Below are 17,172 nucleotides of genomic sequence, written 5' to 3'. Positions count from 1 at the left end.
CAAGATGGTTGGATCATCACACGCGGTCTGACGAAGGTCCGTGCACACTTCAACACGCTGTGCCTTCTGATCGGCAGTCAAGATCCTTGGCACAAATTTTGCGGCGACACGATGCATACCCAATTCATCAGTCAACATTCGTTGACATGTCCCACAACCAATACCCACTTCATCCAAAAAATGGTTCAAATGGCTCTAAGCACTATGGGACTTAACATCTGAGGTCATCAGTCCTCTAGACTAAGAACTACGTAAACCTAACTAACCTAAGGACATCACACACATCCATGCCTGAGGCAGGATTCGAACCTGCGACCGCAGCAGCCGCGGGGTTCCGGACTGAAACGCCTAAAATCGCTCGGCCACAGTGACCGGCCCCCACTTCATCCGCAAGGTCTTGAATGGTTCGACGTCGATGCGTACGAACCAATTGTTGAAGTTTGGCAACAATGTCTGGCGTTGTGCGGCTAACGGTCCTTTCAGTGCGAGCATCATCTTCGAATTCTGTACGGCCGGTCTGAACTGAGCATGCCACTCAAACACACGCGTACTGATCATGCGCTGTCCCCCAAACACTTGTTGAATCATTGCAAGGGGCTCCGTAGCACTTTTCCCGAGATTCGCACAGAATTTGATATACCCGCACTGTTCTGTTCGCGGATCCATCACAAAATCGCCACACACCAAACACAGCGTATTACGGAAATCACTGTGGACACGCAACACGTCCTCCCAGCTGAATGCCACTCCGCACACTGACTCATCAAATATGCAGCTTGTAATATTATTGGTATTTCCGTCCTACGAAAGCTTTGAGTACCCTTTGAAAGACATTTGTTTTGTATAATTTACATAACTGTAAAGATGCGCATCTAGCGCGGACGCTAATACATCGATTGCGCAGTCAAAGAAACATTTTAACAGAAGCTGAACTGTCGTTCCGCTTCGATCTAAATAAAAGATGACAGTAAAAAACGTTTGTAGATCTTCAGATTTTTAATGTGCTTCTGCTTGTTATGTGAAAACGTAAAGGAGGTCGACTTTAAGTTAAAAAAAAAGTGAGCGGTCTTGCTAGCGTGCAGACAACATTATTAATTAATAAAATTAAGTTAATTCATATTCGAAACTGTAAATCAGCAAGTTATTGTTATCGGAGGTGTTGAACAGTGCAAGAATTGTCTTCAACGAAAGGAGAAAATTAGTGACTATAATTTGTGAAAAAAAAAACGTGAACCAAGGAGACAGCACAGGACAGGCTGAAATCTGATCGCACCATACTGTTAAAAAAGTACTTATGTAAGTTACATTGTTTATAAATAAGCCCTAATTTGCTAGTGAGAATTGTTGAATATATTTAGTGTTTACCAGACTTCTTATTCTGTTCTTTTTCTTTATACTTTTTTTATCCTCCATGCCATATTATTTTTATAAATGTCAAACAGCCTTTACTACAGCAGAGAATACTGCGGCATCCTGGTCGTAGACAGAAGGCCGCTCCTTGTCTTCTATACAATTCATAGCTGCCCCATTTATTAATGATTTCATTTGCAAATGCAATTTTTTTTTTACTATTCATTGTTAAAGGTCCCTTAGGTAATTATAAAATTCATACTAATTACGTAAAGAAGTCCGGGTTGCTCTTTTCCAAATAATAGAAGTCTTTGCGTAATCAAAACCTAGCCTCCTTCTGACAACGATCAGGAGTCGACCAGAAGACGGACGTCTTCGACCGCTTTCGTGTCTCCTGTGGCAAAGCTGTGCCAGACTGGAAACACGACATTATAGTATGAAATACAGATTTAAATTGAAAGAATTGAAATATATTTGAGTTATTTAGTTTTGTCTTTTTTATCATACTAGAAGCTCTCGCCACCTAGCGGTGCAAAGATCTACTGCTCCTACTTTTCAGATGGTATAGCGTCCCCAGTGAAATAATACGAAAAGACTTAAGAAACAGTATTTACAAAGACGAGACATTTAAAAATTGAATAATATACATTTTTCTCATGTACCCGTATCATAATAATTTCTCTGTGTAAGTTTCGAGGGCAAAGAAATATAACAAAATGATCTAAAGAGACGACAAGATACGCTCTTTTGTTAATTTTTTCGTCGTCTTCACTACTTGTCTTGGTTGCGTGTAGACGGACATCTTGCGAGTGCTGGCAAATGTAAGCATATTTGTACTAATTAAGCAGATAATATACTGATTTAGTATTATTGTTCACTTTTAATTTGTAAGAGGTGATCCCGATTTTATGTCCGCCTTCCTTGAATTAACCTGCATTCGAGTAATTTACAGTTCAGCAATCGCAGCGACCGATGCAGCCAACGACGCCATTACGTGGCGATATTAACTTGTAAAAATTAGCGGAAGCGAAAAACTCGCCCGCTATTAACATAACATACATTTTTCTCCACAGACGCCCGACGTTGCAGAAAATACGTAGCTTTAAGATTCTTATTTTCAGTACCACAGCCTAGAGCCCGAGCCAAGACTCCGACTACAGTGCAATAGTTAACGGAGGTAAGAAGAAATACTCTCGCGCGTGTGTGGGCCGCAATTGTAATTAATAACTAAAGATTTTTTGCTTTAAAGTGAGCTGACTAGCCTAGGAAATTAACATGAAAAGTTTATTCCATTGTTCAACTTATATGTTCATGCTTTAAGATTCAGTGACTCTAACGTTCATTAACGTAAAAAATAATTTATACTGAAGATTAAATTGTTAAAAAAGGAGAACTTCACAAAATCATTTAATTGTAAATCAAAATTAAATGAAACATCAGTTTCATTTACGCCCACCACGTAAGTCGGCAACAATTAACGTTACGCCGGCCGCGGTGGTCTAGCGGTTCTAGGCGCTCAGTCCGGAACCGTGCGACTGCTACGGTCGCAGGTTCGAATCCTGCCTCGGGCATGGATGTGTGTGATGTCCTTAGGTTAGTTAGGTTTGAGTAGTTCTAAGTTCTAGGGGACTGATGACCACAGATGTTAAGTCCCATAGTGCTCAGAACCATTTGAATTAACGTTACCAATAAATAATAAATTAAATTACTACGGCCGACGGACGCGAGAATGGGTGCACCAGTCCCGAAAATTTTGGACTCCATCTCGCAGGTATCGTCGGAAGTGCCCTACGGATGTGTGATAGGACCTCTCTCTATACACATAAATGATTTGACGGAGAGGGTGAGCTGCGATCAGCGACTGTTTGCTGATTATGCTGTGGTGTACGGGAATTTGTCGTCTTCGAGTGCCTGTCGGAGGATACAAGATGACTTAGACAAAATTTCTACTTGGTGTAATGAACGGCAGCTAGCTCTAAATGTAGAAAAATGTAAGTAAATGCAAACAATCTCGTAATTTTCGCATATAGCATTAGTAGTACGCTGCTTCACACAGTCACATTAAAGGGTGTGTGCATATAATTTTCTAGGTAATTTTCTTGTTTTTGGATGGCGCATGTAATATCTGTATCGTTCAGGCATGCAGGTGCAGCCTCGTCAGAGACTCTGCGCTGCCCAGAGACTAGTTAGGTCGTGTTTGCTCTGCGAAAACGCGCGGGTGTGATGTGTTGATTACCAGGAGTGGAGAGGTTGAGTTGTAGTGGGGTGTCGTGGAAGTGAGCTTGTACAGGAAGGACGCAGAAGACTGGAATTATTTTATTGATCTGATGGAAGATATTATTATTGCAAAAGGTTCAAATGGCTCTGAGCACTATGGGACTTAACATCTGAGGTCATCAGTCCCCTAGAACTTAGAACTACTTAAACCTAACTAACCTAAGGACATCACACACATCTATGCCCGAGGCAGGATTCGAACCTGCGACCGTAGTGGTCGCGCGGTTCCAGACTGAAGCGCCCAGAATCACTCGGCCACAGCGGCCAGCTATTATAGAAGGAATATTATCATTACGTACTGAATGACATGGTTTGAAAAGTCCGTGATGTTTAGTTAGTAGCATCTTTGGAAAGAACGCACACCAAGTTTCAGCCATATTGGTCTATTTCATTGTGTTTGCATTCGTGTGAAACAAGGAAGTCGTGTGACTGTCAAAAAATGGACGAAAAAGAATTTCGTGTGGTGATTAAACATTACTTTATGAAAGGCAAAACGCCTCAGGAGACTAAAGGGAAGCTTGATAAACATTACGGCGACTCTGCACCTACGATTAGAACAGTTTATAAGTGGTTTCAAAGTTTTCGGAGTGGCCATGCAGGCACAAGTGATGCTGAACCTTCTGGACGCCCTGTGGAGGTTACTACTCCAGAAATCATTGATAAAATCCATGATATGGTGATGGAGAGAGAGGAGTTAATGTGCGTGACATTGCTACTGCTGTGGGCATCTCGAATGAACGGGTACATAATATTTTGCATAAAAATTTGGATATGGGAAAGCTATTCGCAAGATGGGTTCCGTGATTGCTCACGCTTGACCATAAACGAAATCGTGTGAAGTGTTGCAAGGATGGTTTGCAGCTGTTCGGGAAGAATCCGCAGGACTTTAAGCGTCGTTTCGTCACTGTGGATGAAACATGGATACATTACTATACTCCTGAGACCAAACAACAATCTAAACAATAGGTTACCAAGGGAGAATCTGCTCCAAAAAAGGCGAAGAACATTCCTTCGGCCGGAAAGATTATGGGTGCTGTCTTTTGGGATTCGCAAGGGATAATCCTCATTGACTATCTGGAAAATGGTAAAACTATTACAGGTGAATATTATTCATCGTTATTTGACCGTTTGAAAACCAAGCTGCAAGAAAAACGCCGGCGATTGAACCGCAAAAAAGTCCTTATCCATCACGACAATGCACCATCACACATCTCAGCAGTTGTGGTCGCAAAATTAATGGAAATAGGATTCCAACTCGTTTCACATCCCCCCTATTCTCCAGACTTGGCTCCCTCGGACTACTATATGTTCCCAAATGTGAAGAAATAGCTGGCGGGACAAAGATTTTATTCAAACGAGGAGGTGATCGCAGCAACTAATAGCTATTTTGCAGACTTGGATAATTCCTATTATTCGAAAGGGATCAACAAATTAGAACAGCATTGGACGAAGTGTATAAGTCTAAAAGGAGACTACGTCTAAAAAAAAAATGGTTGACCCCAAACACGTAAGTAGTTTTTGTTTTTGCATGGTCTTTTCAAACGCCCCTTGTACTCATATAGGTGCTATTTGGAGAAGACTGGCATTTAAGATAACGAATGAACATACCCTACTTTTACTGTGGCAGCATTTAGTTAGACATTCTTCGTTCAACACAGACATCCAAACTAGAAACTTCTTACTGTTTTATGAAGTACTGTCACATCAACGTCAAATCAATGTTGATGGGAGAATATAAGAATGTTAATGGATTTGGAAAGACGAAAAGAATGTAAACATTAGTATGAGGACTTTTGTGTTAGGATAAGTTTCCGTGCTTTACATTTTTGTAGTTCTCCAGTGTTGATCTTATGTAATTGTAGTATGTAATGAAATATTTTCCTATTGGTTGCTATGATTTAATGGTGAACATTTGTAAATGAAATAATGTCAAAAATTGTTTTGAGATGATTTTTTTTAGATACAGTTCCTTGAGAAGAATGTTTGTCTAGAGTGTAGCTCCGATTAACCCATGTCATTAACCATCTTGCATGGACATTCTTTTTTGTGAAAGATAAAGAAAAAGAACCAAGTTTGCGTTGCTTGTGTTTCAGAGATCGAATTGAGCTACCGCGATACTTAGTAACGCCTCCCGCACAGGCCATGAAGGTCCAAGGTACCGACTGGCCGCCGTGTCACCCTCAGCCCACAGGAGTCACTGGATGCGGATATGGAGGGGCATGTGGTCAGCACACCGCTCTCCCGGCATTATGTCAGTTTCCAAGCCCGGAGCCGCTGCTTCTCAATCAAGTAGCTCCTCAGTTTGCCTCACAAGGGCTGAGTGGACACCGCTGGCCAGCAGAGCACGGCAGACCGATGGGTCACCCATCCAAGTGTTAGCCCAGCCCGACAGCGCTTAACTTCGGTGATCTGACGGGAATCGGTGTTACCGCTGTGGCAAGGTCGTTGGCTGCGATACTTGTTAGCAGCTCAGAAATGGAAATGCCCCTTTTCTTTTTCTGCCAGAGGAGTTGCACTTAGTTTTCCATTGCGACACAGGTAAGTCAAATACAGTTGAAAAAACTGTGTTGGTTCAGACAGAGCATACTTCATTTACACTCTTGCAGTCAGATTTTCTTCCCATTCTCGCAGGCAGATTAAGTTCCGTACTTTTACGGTTAAGCTAGCTTATGTGCATATTTGTTTTCTACGAATGGAATCTTTTGCTATGCAACCGTTTGAATTCAGAAAAAGACAATCCAGAAGTAAAGCAAACAGGTGCACATACACATAATCTTCTTTATCTTTTTTATTTATTAAGATAACTTTCAACGTCGCTTACGTTGTTGTTTGTTGATCTGGTCTTCAGTCCTGAGACTGGTTTCATGCAGCTCTCCATGCTACTCTATCCTGTGCAAGCTTCTTCATCTCCCAGTACGTACTGCAACTTACATCCTTCTGAATCTCCTTAGTGTATTCATCTCTTGGTCTCCCTCTACGATTTTTACGCTCCACACTGCCCTCCAATACTAAATTGGTGATCCCTTGATGCCTCAGAACCTGTCCTACCAACCGATTCCTTCTTCTAGTCAAGTTGGGCCACAAACTCCTCTTCTCTCCAATCCTATTCAATGCCTCCTCATTAGTTATGCGATCTACCCATCTAATCTTCAACATTCTTCTGTAGAACCACATTTCGAAAGCTTCTATTCTCTTCTTGTCCAAGCTATTTATCGTCCAAGTTTCACTTCCATACATGGCTACACTCCATACAAATACTTTCAGAAACGACTTCCTGACACTTAAATCTATACTCGATGTTAACAAATTCCTCTTCTTCAGAAACGCTTTCCTTGCCTTTGCCAGTCTACATTTTATATCCTCTCTACTTCGACCATCATCAGTTATTTCGCTCCCCAAATAGCAAAACTCCTTTACCATTTTAAGTGTCTCAATTCCTAATGGTGTTTGCTTTCTGCTGTTTCGGACAGTACACGTCAACGGCCATATGTCTGATGGACCATGAAAAAGGTTGTGATTCTTCAGTTTCTCCCGGCGTATTTCTTGCTCGAACTGTCCACGGGTGTAGTGCCGGTCCATAGTGTCCAACGGGCACAATATTTCGGCGATCAGACATGTCGCCATCGTCAGGTGCGCTGACGAACTGAGCTCCTCAGGGCGGGCGGCCGTCTTAAATCTTCTCCCCTCGCGAGGCGTTCTCTCCGCGGTCCGCTCCCGCGCGTCGGCGGTCGGTGAGACGCTGGCGTCGGCGTCTGTGGTGGTGTCGGTGTAATTGCCTCGTCCGCCCTAGTCGCCCGTTCGTTTCCTTAGCTGAACGTCTTTTTAATTAGACTCAATGCTGGTTCCCATGCCCTGCTGAGCTTGTAGCCGCGTACACGATTGATGAGTCCGTCCCTGGTACGAATTTCGATAGCCTCTCTAACGACGCTGTCGCAGTACTTAGATGTCTGTGCCAGGTCTGGTATGTTGGTAGTCCATTTCGTGATTTTCGGACAAACAGTGCTCTGTGACCGCTGACTTGTATGGGTACCCAAGTTGAGTGTGCTTCTGATGTTCTCGGCAACGATCTTCGATAGTGCACATTGTCTGTCCAATACGAGGTGCATTCAAGTTCTAAGGCCTCCGATTTTTTTTCTCCGGACTGGAAAGAGATACAAACATGCGCATTGTTTTAAAATGAGGCCGCGTTCATTGTCAATACGTCCCAGAGATGGCAGCACCGTACGGCAGATGGAATTTTCCCGCCAGCGGCGAGAATGAGCACTGTTTTAAATACTTAAAATGGCGACGTTTTCCTTACTTGAACAGCATGCAATCATTCGTTTTCTGAATTTGCGTGGTGTGAAACCAATTGAAATTCATTGACGGTTGAAGGAGACATGTGGTTATGGAGTTATGGATGTGTCGAAAGTGCATTCGTGGGTGCGACTGTGTAATGAAGGCAGAACATCGTGTCACAACAAACCGGAACAACCTCGGGCTCGCACAAGCCGGTCTGACGACATGATCGAGAAAGTGGAGAGAATTGTTTTGGGGGATCGCCGAATGACTGTTGAACAGATCGCCTCCAGAGTTGGCATTTCTGTGGGTTCTGTGCACACAATCCTGCATGACGACCTGAAAAGTGTCATCCAGGTGGGTGCCACAAATGCTGTCGGACGACCACACGTCTGCCCGTGTGGCATGTTGCCGAGCAATGTTGACGCGCAACGACAGCACGAATGGGAATTTCTTTTCGTCGGTTGTGACAATGGATGAGACGTGGATGCCATTTTTCAATCCAGAAACAAAGCGCCAGTCAGCTCAATGGAAGCACACAGATTCACCGCCACCAAAAAAATTTCGGGTAACCGCCAGTGCTGAAAAAATGATGGTGTCCATGTTCTGGGACAGAGAGGGCGTAATCCTTACCCATTGCGTTCCAAAAGGCACTACGGTAACAGGTGCATACTACGAAAATGTTTTGAAGAACAAATTTCTTCCTGCACTGCAGCAAAAACGTCCGGGAAGGGCTGCGCGTGTGCTGTTTCACCGAGACAACGCACACGCACATCGAGCTAACGTTACGCAACAGTTTCTTCGTGATAACAACTTTGAAGTGATTCCTCATGCTCCCTACTCACCTGACCTGTCTCTTAGTGACTTTTGGCTTTTTCCAACAATGAAAGACACTCTCCGTGGCCGCACATTCACCAGCCTCAGCGATTTTCCAGTGGTCAAAACAGACTCTTAAAGAAGCCTTCGCCGCTGCCATGGAATCATGGCGTCAGCGTTTGGAAAAATGTGTCCGTCTGCAGGGCGATTACGTCGAGAAGTAACGCCAGTTTCATCGATTTTGGGTGAGTAGTTAATTAGAAAAAAAATCGGAGGCCTTAGAACTTGAATGCACCTCGTATAAGTCTTCCCACATTGACACGGAATCTGGTATATGCCGGCCTTTCGCAAACCGAAATCGTCTTTGACACGTCCCAATAATACTCGCGTTTTATTTCGTGGGCAAAAGACAGTTCCTACTCGGTGATTCCTCCATATTCGTCCTATTTTCCCCGATAGTGCGCCAGTATACGGTATATAGGCAGTGGCTATCTCTTTCTCCGTGACTTCTTCCGACTGCACACGCTGTACTGTAGAGGTGGGGCGGAGAGCGCGTCTGATCTGCCGTTCCTAGTACCCGTTTTTCCGGATTCCGATGCGGGCACTCAACAACACACCAGCTGCTGAGACTGGCAGAAGAAGCCCTGAACGCCAGAGAACGCAGGGAATACTTCGCCGCGATATTCCTAGATATATCGCGCGAATTTGACTCAGTGTGGCACGAGGGCCTCCTGTACAAACTACTAGTGCAGGGGGTACCCGTGTCACACGTCAAACTACTCAAGAGCTACCTAGAAGGCAGAACCTTTCACGTGAGAGCACAAGAGGGAACGTCAACCATCAGACGAATAAACGCAGGCGTGCCACAAGGGAGCGTGCTTGGTCCACTACTGTATATAATGTATACAGCGGACACGCCAACAATCGACAGGGTACACCTCGCCCCATACGCCGACGACACGGCTTTGTACTCTCGCAGTACAAACCCAGACCACCTACAACAAAGACTGCAAAGAGCCTGTGACGAACTAATAAGATGGGCAACAAAATGGCGCCCATCATTCAATGCAACAAAAACCCAAGCCATTCCCATCTGTCGCAGGCCAGTACCAAGAAACTACCGGATGATACAATTAAGAGGAACCCCAGTACCATGGACAACAACAGCCAAGTATCTGGGTGTAACACTGGACAGGTACTTAACGTGGAAACCACACCTCGAGGATATAAGACAAAAAGGCTACGCCAGGCTGAAGGAGCTATATCCTCTTATCAATCCGACGTCGTCACTACCACCACGACTCGCAGTCATCCTATACCTCGCACTAGTGCGGCCGGACCTTGAATATGCCGCAGTAGTGTGGGGAAACGCAGCGCCCACACACCTGAAGAGGCTTCAGGGGGTGCAAAGCTGCGCTCTAAAGAGGGCTCTGCACCTTCAGCGCAGATTCCCGACGGCCGAAGTACACCAGATGGCGGACGTCCCACTCCTATCAATAAAGATAAGACAGTCTACAACCGTCTTCTACCAGCAGACCAGAGAGTCATCCAACCCACTGATACAAGAAGTAGGACAAAGAGTCCATTGACTGGCGACAACCAGATGGCCAGACCTACTGCGTGAGTGAGAGAGAGTGAATGAGATCAAGCACAGATGAATGAATGTGAGACCCCATCACTGTAAATACTACACCCCCCCCCCATTATAAATAGTGAACAAAAGTACTCCCCTGGAACTGTAAATACAGCCCCCCCCCCCCCCCCCCCTTAGGAATAATGAAAGAGATACGCCTCACATCTAAATACGACCCTCCCTAGACTTAGTCAAACAAATAAACTGCTAACCATAGGAAAATTTAAGATCAAATAGAGAGCCCAGTCACTCCCTCCCCGCCTTAACATACAAGTCACCCCCTTCACAATACTTAGCAAGAGGTAAAAAAAAAACCACAGCCAAGAAATAGTTATAAGCAATTCATACCCATCATACCGGTCGCTCGACCGGCCTACACGTCCCTCATTGTGCAAAATTGTCCAGGGCACAAAATCTCATAACCATCATACCCAATCTCACCCCCACACCTCCACTTAGCATGTAAGACTACAAAACCAAATCTCATAGTAATAAGTTCACCCATAACTATTCCACCAGGCTATCATATGTCCACAAGCCTATCACAGTAGCAAACTGTCGTAAGGACACCCGCAAATCATCATCATCATAGAATTAAGGATCACAGCCATCAAATCACCAAACCACACTTATCAGGATCATCAAAAATCTCTGACTATTTGCTCTATCTTTCTCTTCTCTCACTACTCATACTATAAAAAAAAACCTGACAAAAGTCAGTCCTAAGATACTCTATCCACTGTTCAGCAGTAAACCCTATTGCTCTCATGCAGCAAGATATCCTGTGAATCCAAAACTCCCTGGTATACAACAACCCCAACACAATTCTAGGCAGAAGGCGATGCAGAAATGCAAATACTTGTACACCACCGAGGTACCGAAGATATCTCCCTGAAGAGCTGCAACGACAGGAGCTGAGTTCATCAGCGCACCTGACGATGACGACATGTCTGATCGCCGAAATATTCTGCCTGTTGGACACTATGGACCGGCACTACACCCGTGGACTGTTCGGTCATGAAAAGGGTTCTTTCCACGTCCAGCGCAGCGTGTCCCTATTAATCTGTTCACGGTTCTTGTAGGTTTGTTGATAGAAGGGGTGTAAACACTCGGTCTTTCGCATAACGCCACACAAAAAAATCGCAAGGGATTAGGCCGTTGAGGCCATGACATGAATTTATAATCATCAACCCCACCAGAACTGGTACATCGTTTTCCCAGTTTCCTGTTTAAGAATTCACGAACGTCATGATGGATGTGTGGTGGAGCGTTATCCTGTTGGTAGTTGAAATCCACGCTGTCGTTCTCCGGTTGTGGCATAAGCTAATTTTCAGACTACCAAGATACACGTGCCCTATAACTGTCTTTTCACAGGAGAAAAAGAGACCGTAAACTTTAAACCGCGAGACTGCCCAAAACCTATCAACGCTTGGTTAATCTCGAATGTACGAGGGTAATCCCAAAAGTAAGGTCTCCTATTTTTTTATAAGCACATAGGCCTCTTTAGTTCTACAGTGGCTTACATCAGTTTACAGTTTGAACATTTAGCTGTTTTTCGACATAGTCACTATTTCTGTCGATGCATTTTTGTAGACGCTGTGCCAATTTTTGTATGCCCATGTCATACAAGCTCGTCGCCATGCTGTTCAGAAAGTTATGAATCTCGTCTTTCACCTCGCCGTAGGAGCTGAATTGCTTTCCGGCCAAATGTTCTTTTAACCTAGGGAACAGGTGATAGTCACTGGGCGGCAAGTAGGGACTGTAGTGTGGGTGGGTTATTATGTTCCACTGAAACTGTTGCAGGAGAGCAACGGTTTGCCGAGCGATGAGTGGGCGAGCGTTGTCATGGAGAATGTTTACCCCTTGCTCAACATTACTCTTCTCCGGTTCTGAATTGCCCGTTTGAGTTTTTTCAGAGCCTCACAGTAACTGTCAGCGTTAATTGTGGTCCCGGCGATTCAGCTCCGACGACGAGGTGAAAGAAGAGGTTCATAACTTTCTGAACAGCATGGCGGCGAGCTGGTATGGCATGGGCATACAAAAACTGCCACAGAGTTTACAAAAAAGCATCGACAGAAATGGTGATTATGCTGAAAAATAGCTAAATGTTCAAGTTGTCAACTGATGTAAAGTACTGTACTTAAAAAAAATAGGAGACCTTACTTTTGGAATTACCCTCGTACTTGCACAATAGCGCGGCTATTCTCCATCCACGCGATTCGCACATTTTGCCTGTTCGCTGTACCGTTCACAAAAAATGTTGCTTCGTCACTGAAGATAAATTTCTGAAAAAACCCATTCTCTTCCATAAGCTGTTGCAACTGTGCCGAAAATTCAAAGCGTCTGGTTTTGGCATTAGGTATCAGAAATTGTAGCAATTCCAAGTGGTAAGGCTCTAGGTTCAGCCGTTCCCTTAAGATCTCCCATACGGTCGGTTGTGGTATGTTCAGCTCTGTATTTACTTTGCTCATCGACGTCTGAGGGCTACGTGCGAAAATCGCCCTCACGCGGTCAACTGTTCCTGCACTCACTGCAGGTCGGCCCGTTGATTTCGCCTTGCAGAGGCATCCTGAAACTTTAAACTGCGTATACCATCGCTGAATGCAGCCGACAATTGGTCGATCTTTGTTGAATTTCGTTCTGAAGTATCGTTGCACTGATATGGCAGACTGATGTGAATGCGTTTCAAGAACAACATACTATACACGCGAACAAAGTTGACACTCGGCGTGTTGGCTGATGGGAGAGACCGTAAAGGCATTTTCCATTTACAGAGGCTCCCATCAGCGACCGCGTCGGGTGTCAACTTAGCGTGGGTATTACCAACACCGACTCAAAGGAAGGCCTCGGCGCTTGATGGTGACGTCACGTCAGCTAGGCACGGCGAACGCCAAGTCTGTTGCAGGCAGAAACGCCTGGGCGTGCTTATCACTATAAATCTCTTATTTTTGGAGAAAATGTTTCGTATTGTTTTGGATTCTGCAGTTTTATTTAGACGAAAGATTTTCCTACTATCGTAAAGCTACAAATGAAGATCAGAGTTCTGTATTACTGAATCCTGTCGAAACAAACGTAGATCAATATGAGAAGATGCTTTGCCCCATTGCAAACTTCGGAAATTTTTACATTCAAGTAACTATATTTACTTGACCCATTTTGTTATCAAAACTTACCCCAACCCCCTTACAATGAACTCGTTTGCCGGCCGGGGTGGCCAAGCGGTTAAAGGCGCTACAGTCTGGACCCGCGCGACCGCTACGGTCGCGGGTTCGAATCCTGCCTCGGGCATGGATGTGTGTGATGTCCTTAGGTTAGTTAGGTTTAAGTAGTTCTGAGTTCTAGGGGACTGATGACCTTAGAAGTTAAGTCCCATAGTGTTCGGAGCCATTTGAACCATTTTTTTTTGAACTCGTTTCTTTTATTTATTTATTTTCGTTTGACATCGTCAATGGAAATGTGAACTAATTTACCTGTGTAAATGTCCAACTGTTGCCAGTCATTAGATTACAGTTGTTTTCAACGAAAGGAATTCTAAACAGGAAACAAAATAGCTTCATACATCGAAAATACTGCTGAGCTTAAACTTTTTTACACAAGAACATTAGAAAAGATAAATATTCCCATCTTGCAACTGAAAGGAGAAACTTTATAAGATAAAAAAATTTATTTAATAAAACAAGTATCTCTCTTTTGCCTCTTCTTCTGTCCCCCACCCCCTCCCCCAACGTGTACAATCGCAAGATATTTCATTAACATTCAGTGCTCCTCACCCCATAGTCAACCAAGATGCCTAAAGAAGAGCACCAATATGTTCACAGCTTCTTGTAAAAGTGAACCCAGTACAAACGTAACTTCCTCAGATTTACAAATAAGGTAAAGAAGCACGAATTCTGTTGCTGCTGGACCATGAAGTTGTTTTTGTATGTCAATCCTTAAAACAGGTGGAAATTTAAGTTCAGGAGTACACTATTTGTTAAGAAGTGTAATGAATTGCACAATTAATTGATTGCAGAAATCTCTCAGAACAATGTGTGTTGGTCAACTACCGCCAATAATTTCACATTTTCCTGTGTCAGAGAGGGAGACACCACCATTATGAGTATGCCTGCAACAGACCTGGCGTTCACCGTGCCTAGCTGCCGTGACGTCACGAACAAGCGCCGAGGCCTTCCTTTGAGTCGGTGTTGCTATTACACTTTGTCGGTGCCTGTCGCCATGTTGCCTAACTTCACTGCTGCACTCTCGTGGCAGAAAGCTGAAGTGCGGCTGCAACAGTAAATTTTTTTTTTTTTTAGTTTTCCTATACGAGTGTCCAGTTTTGTGAGAATATGTCAGTTACTGTAGCTACAGTGAATTTATGAAATCGATCCAATCATTTATAATAACAGTGTATGTATTGTTGAGGTTTGAACAGCTGAGCTAGTTTTCAGTAGCTTCGTGCGTGTCAGTAACGACTTTCGGCTTCCTGTCGGCGACATTTGCGGAGGTAATTTATTACACATCACACACATACAATGCATTCTTATCAGAACTGCCATCTTGCTCGCCTTCCGCTGAGCTCGTGGTCAACTGCACAGGTAGCAAACCCCTAACTCACATCCTGTGCGGCCATTGCTGCGCCTTTGTGCAACATTCTGTGTTACAGGCTGTCTCTTACTGCATGCGTGAAAAGAATGCCTTCAGCACGGCGATATTCGTTTAAGGCGGTTTCAGAACAATCTCTATGCTACACCTCGTCATAATGAACTATGCGACCTCCATCTTCAAACAACTTTCATTAACGAAAGGAGGTAGTTGTCAAGATCTACTCCTTTATTTTTTCCCATGTCTCAAGGAATCATCTTAAGCAAGATTCTCGCTCGCGGAATTAGTCGATACATAGTTCTTAGAAATCAGATTAAAAAATAGAACCAGAATGCAAAAGATTTCCAGCACTGAAACAGACAGTTTTCAATGTTTGATCACTTATAACTGCTATAATAACAACAATAAGATTGAATTCACATTAAATAAGACAGGGCTGCAGTCTTTCACCCCAGCTGCTCGCTTTATACAGAATGAAAAATTAATTTAAACCGACAAACTCTGGGAGACTGAACGGGACACCGAAACAAATATTTTTCTCTAAAGTCATAATTTCCTGTGACGATTTCTTAAACCGGTAGAGGGATTTTTCTCAGGATGAAAATTAATTAAAGTAACAAAGTCTGGGAGGTTGCATGGTACACCGAAAACGCTTTTTCTAATGTGTTTTCCTGTGCGGACAAAAAGTAACACAAACAAATTTTAATCCGTTACTACCAAGGGACAACAACATCAACACAGGCACAGTTAGTACAATTATAGTAGGGGTTCAAATATGCCTCCATTGACTTGTAAACAGAGGTTGCACCGGTAGGCCATGTTCTTCTAACGCGGTCAAAGACTGCAGGAGTGTCCTGAATTCCTGCTGCTGCTGTTGCTACTATCCGGGCAACCAGATCCTCTTCCGATTGAATACAGATTTTGTAAACAAGGTTGCACATCCCTGACCACACAAAAATACAGAGGTCAAATCAGAGAATCGTATAGGCCCTGGTACAGGACCACCACTGCCAATCCAATTTTCTGGAAACTGCCAGTTCAAGAATCGATATACAGGTCGATTGAAATGTGCTGGCGCTCCGTCATGCTACGGGGTGTTCAAAAAGTCTCTCCGCAGTGTCCTACGATTGTTAGCCAAGCGTGCCGTATGCCGCAGTGAATAAACCGACATGAAACTCAGTGAAATACAAATTATTAATGTGTTGAATATTAATTTTTACTTATAAATTTTCACATTAGATGTTGAAAGTGTGCCGGCCGCGGTGGTCTAGTGGTTCTAGGCGCGCAGTCCGGAACCGCGGGGCTGCTACGGTCGCAGGCTCGAATCCTGCCTCGGGCATGGATGTGTGTGATGTCCTTAGGTTAGTTAGGTTTAAGTAGTTCTAAGTTCTAGGGGACTGATGGCCACAGAAGTTAAGTCCCATAGTGCTCAGAGCCATTTGAACCATTTGTTGAAAGTGTCCCCCCTGTTGTTGAATACGCAATTCAATTCGTCTAATCATGTTTCCAAACACAAGCTATAAGATTTCGTCTATAACAGAAACAGTGAAAGAGGATATTGTAGTTTTCAATTCATCGATGGATTTTGGACGTTTTTTTATTGACAACACCCCAGATGAAAAAGTCAGGTGGTGTTAGGTCAGGCGATCGTGGAGGCCAAAGTCCCTGTGCAATTATACGATCACCAAAAACATCAGAAAGCAGTGACATTGAAACGCGAGCTGTGTGCGCGGTTGCACCATCTTGTTGAAAATAACCGTTCAGTATTTTACTTAACACAAGTTCTCCTATGAATGGGTACAGAATATCACTGCAGTATCGTTGTGCGTTTATTGTTTCGTTGAAAAATATGGGACCCAAAATCCGACGTCTAGAAATTGCAATCAAAACTCCTATTTTCGCAGAATGAAGTGGTTCCTCATGAATACACAATGGATCTGCAGTACTCCACATAGGAGAATTTTGCGAGTTCATGCACCAAGATAAATGAAACCACGCCTCATCAGTGTAAAGCTTTTCATTAAGAATATCCTTTTCATTTTGTTGAACGAAATTTTTGAACCATTGACAATAATGCAGTCTCTTGTCATGATCAGTATTTTTCAGTTCTTGCACGACTGTCATTTTGTACAGGAAAAGTTCTAATTTTTTCCTTACAGCTGTGTGGGCCGTTCCGGTACTAATATCGATTTCCTGAACGAGTTTTCTTACTGACTTGTTCGGACTCATGAACA

This window comes from Schistocerca cancellata, chromosome 8 (genome assembly GCF_023864275.1).
Source record: "Schistocerca cancellata isolate TAMUIC-IGC-003103 chromosome 8, iqSchCanc2.1, whole genome shotgun sequence".
Lineage (NCBI taxonomy): Eukaryota > Metazoa > Arthropoda > Insecta > Orthoptera > Acrididae > Schistocerca > Schistocerca cancellata.
Note: the sequence above shows the minus strand (reverse complement) of the source record.